Source organism: Capricornis sumatraensis, chromosome 1 (genome assembly GCF_032405125.1).
Source record: "Capricornis sumatraensis isolate serow.1 chromosome 1, serow.2, whole genome shotgun sequence".
NCBI classification, from domain to species: domain Eukaryota; kingdom Metazoa; phylum Chordata; class Mammalia; order Artiodactyla; family Bovidae; genus Capricornis; species Capricornis sumatraensis.
In genome coordinates, this window is record NC_091069.1 from 79,123,742 (window position 1) to 79,129,625 (window position 5,884).

Consider the following 5,884-nt stretch of genomic DNA (forward strand, 5'->3'; position numbering starts at 1 on the left):
AGTGAGTTCGACTCCTCGTTTTACAAATGAGTGACTCAAGGCCCAGAGAAGTAAGGTGGCTAATTAATGACAGAGCCGTGTCTAGACTGCAGAAAGAGTGAGAAACCTTAGCAATGTCTGCCTGGGCCTTACAGCCTAGTCAGACAAGAAAGGCATCTTCAAAAGAGTTAGCTAATAACATGAGAGAGCACATAATCAGAGCCAAACTGAGGATTACAAAAACTGAATTTGAAGGAGAAAGGAAGTGATATGGGTAGGCAAGTTTGGGACAAATTTCACAGAGAAAGCAGCAGTTGGGTTGGAGGCTGAAGGGTAGAAGGGGTCTCACTTGGCAGAGATCAGAAGGGAAAACATTATAGGCAGAGAGACAGCCTGTGCCATGGAATAAACCTGGGGGCTGGAGGAAGCATTGCCTGGACACAGAAGTTCATCGGAACCCCAGTGAGAAAGGTGGGTCAATATCCAAGTATCAAAACTTGTTGGAGCCACTGAACCCTGGGACTTAACCCTGAAGTCAGCTGAGGGTACTGGAAGTTCTTGAATAAGAAACAATAAACAAAAAGCGTGTTTTAGAGCTTTGCTATGCAAAATGTGGTCTAGAGATAACTAGCATCAGCTTTACCCCACCTTGGAGCTTTTCTAGAAAAGCCCAATCTCAGTCCCACCCCAGGCCTACCAAATCAGAATTACAGCGTAACTAGATGCCCATGACTCACCAGGCACATCAACCTTTGTGAAGCTCTGCTTTAAGAAAACTGGCCTAGTGTGAAGGCCGCTTCTGGGTTGTTCTAGAGTTGTACTCTCATGTTGCCAGTTTTTTCCTGATCAAGGTTGATTTAGCAAATGTTATTACACTCAGAAATTCTTGCAAAATGAGAGAAACCAATTAACTTTTCACATCAAATGTGGTATTCATGAATATTGTTTAACAATTGATGAAGGTGACAACATTAGATTTTTAAACACAAACATTTCTTCGTTTCCATTTTGCTGTTCTCTTTTTGGATTTTAGAGCCTGTGGACTTTCCTCCAATCATCAGATATTCTCTGAGCCCTTGAAAAGCTCTTAGGCATTTGTATCTGATGGATAAAACAGACTGTGATGGGTCCTACAGGAGTAGGGACCCCCATACAACTCCAGGCAGCTTCTGGGGGGCCCATGGTAAGACCCTGCAGGAAAGATGAGAGTCCCTGCTGCATCCAAGACCCTCATTCCATGCTGCCATACGTTAAGGGAGCACTCAGTCCTGGAGTTTGATTCACTAAGGCTTTAAGGCTCTTCCCCAGATCCTGGTCCTGCCTGGGCCCAGGTGGTAGATGGAGCCAGCGATGACCCCATGAGCCCACGGATGGGAGCTTAGAACTGGAACTAAGCAGATTTAAAGAAAATACATAAAGTCATATGTGTGTGTACCTGCATTTATAGACCAAGATGAGTACTTGCTCTATTTTCTTTAAAAAGGAAAAAAGTACTCTCCTCCCAGGGCCTCCTCCAGCAGGGAGGAGAGAGTGCATTGCTTGAGGTAAGCCACAAGTGAAAGTGCAAAGAGTCAAAGGAGTCTTTCAACCCCTCAACTCTAGACTGACACTGACGTAGACCAGTGCTCCCACCACCACCACCAAACCACAAAATATGTGCCGAGTCTGGGTCAGAGCTTCCTCTCCCAGAGACCATCACGAAGTGCTTGGGGTGTGCTGTCAAAGGCAGAAATTCCACCAGGGTGCCCTCTGTAGCGGCTGACTTGCTTTGGTCTTCTGGGCACGGGGTCGCCCAGTGATGAACAGGCCTGTGGGGCTAGAGGGGGTGTCTGTCTGCCTCTCTCTCCACAGGAGGTCTATACAGGGGTGGGTGGGGGAATGCAAGGATCTGCTTAGAGTCTAGTCCTCAGTCAGCCCGCTCAGTGGGAGGCATTCTCTGAAGCTCTGGGTCCCTTGGCTTCACCTCCTGTCAGAGAGACGGCCACAATGAGGAATCTTCTGTGTCAATGGGAACCTTGCTGGGAGCCTCCTCTCTTAATTTCATCTTTTTAAACTGAGAGTTAACTCACGAAATCCACACTTTTAAACAATGTGCTGTTAGGGACTTCCCTGGTGGTCCAGTGGCTAAAACTCCAGGCTCCCGATGTAAGGGGCCCTGACCAGGTTTGATCCCTGCTCAGGGAACTAGATCTCACATGCTGCAACAAAAGATCCTGCATGCCACACTATGATCTCCGGCACAGCAAATAAATAAAATAAATATTTTTTTAAAAACTAAACAAAGTGTACTAGTCAATGTTTAGTATATTCCCAAGATCATACCATCATCACCATCTAATTCCAGAATATTTTCATCACCCTCAAAAAGAAACCCATGCCCCTCAGCAATCATTCCCCATTCCTCACTCCTCTCAGCCTCCGGCAACTGTTAATCTGGTTTCTGTCTCTATGGATTTGCCTTTTCTGGGCATTTAATGTCAATGGAATTACACACTATGTAGCTATTTGTGTGTGGCTTCTCTTCCCTTTTATTTTGCCACAAGCCAACTTGTCTCAGTAATTTCTTATGAAGGTCTCGAAGTTACTAGCCTGAGAAAGATGGTAATAGTCCTGGAGAAAGTTCTCCTAAGAAAAGCCATTGGCCTTTATCTTTTTTCAAGTGTTTCTCAGGGCAGTTCCTCCAGACCCCACATCCTTGTTGGTATTCACCTTTACTGAGGGCCAGGTCAACGCAAGTGACTACATTTCAGTTGAGGGCTGAGGACCAAGTCCTGTGCTTACAATACAAAGCAAAGGTTGGCCTCTGGTACAGAAATTAGCTCTGCTCAAAAACATCCCACCTCACCGTAGACATTTCATAACATTTGAATGGCCCTTGAGTCTGAGTGAACTCCGGGAGTTGGTGATGGACAGGGAGGCCTGGCGTGCTGCAATTCATGGGGTCGCAAAGAGTCAGACGCAACTGAGCGACTGAACTGAACTGAACTGAACTGACAGTATAAAGAAGGCATGCTCAGTTGCTCATAACTAAGGGGAAAGTGGGGTAACAGACTAGTCCAAGGTCACACAGGTAAGAAGCAGGAAATGGGAGAGTTCAAATTCAGGACTCATGTTCCAGGGCTTTCCCCATCAGCTGCTTTCCAGTTTCTTAATGATTCAGATGGCACCTGTGTAGACTAACCCACTAATCCTGTGGTCCTTATCCCTCCCCCCAAATTCACCCCCCACCACCAGAAAACCATCCTGGGGAAAAGGAAGTGAGCTGACAAACAGACTCTCCCTTTTCTTTCTCCCCCCATCCTCCCTCACTGAGCTCCCCTCTTTCCACACCCTGCAATTGCATGAGAGGTCACCAACATTACTCACAGTCCCATCAGCATTGAGGCCAAATGCTCAGTTTTCCAACTGTCTGACTGTGATCTTGAGAAAGTTATTGAACTTGTATCTCAGTTTCTTCCTTTTACAAGTGAGGATAATATTCATACCTACCTTCAAGGTTGACAGTTGACATGTATAAAGGGATTTGAACAATACCTGGTATGTGGTAAGCATTCAATAAATGATAGATTTCATTTGGTACCATATGTATTTGTATTTCTCACGCTGCTGAGTAAAAAACTGTGCATACTAAGTCTTGAATTAAAGAGATGTTCATAAATATGAAAGGAAGGAAGGAAGGAAAAGGAAGGCAAGGAAAGGGGGGCAGAAAGGGATTTATAGTAGCCTCTAACTGCAGAACAGGGGCCTTCCGGGGTGGTCCAGTGGTTAAGACTCCACACTTCTCCCGCACAGCATCCAGTTCAATCCCTGTTTGGGGAACTAAGATCCCACATACCACACGATGAGACCACAAAAAAAAAAAAATCAAAATTAAACACAGAACAATCTGAAGCTAAGTTTTCTTTCATCTTTTAAAATAGCGTCATATTCATGCCAAGAGAAAATTCCTGCAGTGCAGAAAAGACAAATCCATTGGCAATTATGAAGTTCACTTGAAGTCGCAGACAGAAAGGCTAGGCTGTGTCCTCTTTGTTGGTCAACTCTGTGACAGGGTTGGTGAATCAATACTCAGTCCTTTAAAGTGCACTCTCATAACTAAAGCTGCTTGATTACATCAATTGCCATTTTATTAGATTCTCATTTCAGCATCCTAAGGGCTTGGCTTGTTTCATCCTCTGCGTTGACTGGCTATCAAGTTCTCTGTTGGCTTTATCCTACTTTTCTCTCTTTGTGATCTTCCTAGTAAAGTTTGATGTTCTCACTTCTAAAATGCACAGCATTTCCTCACGTCAGTATTAGGACTGCTTATTTGCTGACTTCCTTCTAGCTCACCCACCCTCATGTTGGGCAATGTTCTCAGCATCTGGTGAGAAGACGATAGGGGCAGGAGGAGGTGATGTTACGAGAGGACTGAGATTCAACCAACGAGGAGGTTCTTTCTGTTGACTTTTCCTACATTTTACTTGGTTTCCTGGTTCCCAATACAGCAGCCAGAGACAGCACTGGATGACAAACCTAAACTGGGCAAGACCAGCCACGGAAGCCTCCACACCCTCCATGCAGCTCTCTCAGAAGACATCTGTGTTATGAGGAGCCTTTAAGTAGCCATATTTGGGCCTTAATGGCCCACTCTTCCCACTGTGCCAGAACTGTAAGAGCTGATTGGACCAGGAGAAGACACCTAATCAACACCCAATCTAAGAAATAATCCGTACCCATCAGATTCTTTTCCTATGGCCTTCGAACCAGGAAATGACAAGGGCCGGATGTAGCCATAAGGCTACAACATAAAGTTTGTGATGTAAAAAGAAACGAGAGAAGCCATGATAACCTACTATAAGCCAAAGTTATATGGAAGCAAAATTTATAAGTAACAGAAGCCAGACTCAAACAGTTATCAGCAGGAGAATGGAGAAGATATACCAAAAGATTCAGAAATACAGTGAGTTGGAGCAACCAGGCCATTAATGAAAGAGACAAGGTTATAGAACGTTAAATCTCAGGGTTGGGGTGGGGTTAGGGGTGGACTCCCTGGTGGCTCAGACAGTAAAGAATCTGCCTGCCATCCAGGAAACCTGAGTTCAATCCCTGGGTCAGAAAGCTCTCCTGGAGAAGGGAACAGCAACCCACTCCAGTATTTTTGCCTGGAGAATTCCTTGGACAGAGGAGCCTGGCAGGTCAAAGTCCTTGGGGTCAGACATGAAGAGTCGGACACAACTGAGTGACTAACACACACAAGCTCATCTCAGAGCAGCCCCCATAGACCTTTATTTTTAAAGTACTTATGTGTATTTTATCATTTTGTAACTAAAATTTCCTAGTTTTGTTTTTTTTAATTTTTTAAATGAAGTATGGTTGAGTTACAATCTTATATTAGTTCCAGGTGTATAACATAATGATTCAATATTTTTATAGATTACACTCCACTTAAAGTTATTATAAAAATATCGGCTATGTTCCCTGTGCTGTACATTACATCTTTGTATCTTACGTATTTTATCCCTAGTAGTATGTACCCCTTAATCCCCTTCCCCTATTCTGTCCCTCCCCCTACTCCTCTCCCCACTGGTAACCATTAGTTTGTTCTCTGTATCTATGAGTGCGTTTCTGTTTTGTTATACTCAGATACCTTGGTTTTTAAAAAGGATTCAAATAAGGCAAAAGCCCTTAAAGTAACAAGTGAAAGTATGCTGCAAATCCTCTCTCCCTAAAGAAAAGCACCATTAATTTTTTCCAAAATAGTCTATGCACATGAAAACACAATTCACTCTCTTTCAAGGGGGAAAAAAAAAAAGTACACACGCAAATGGGCAGCTTAGGGTGGTATTTTTTTCTTTAATTTTTGAGCATGTTGTGAACCTTCTCCCAGATGGGTATAAACAGATTCACTTCAACTTTTTTCAAT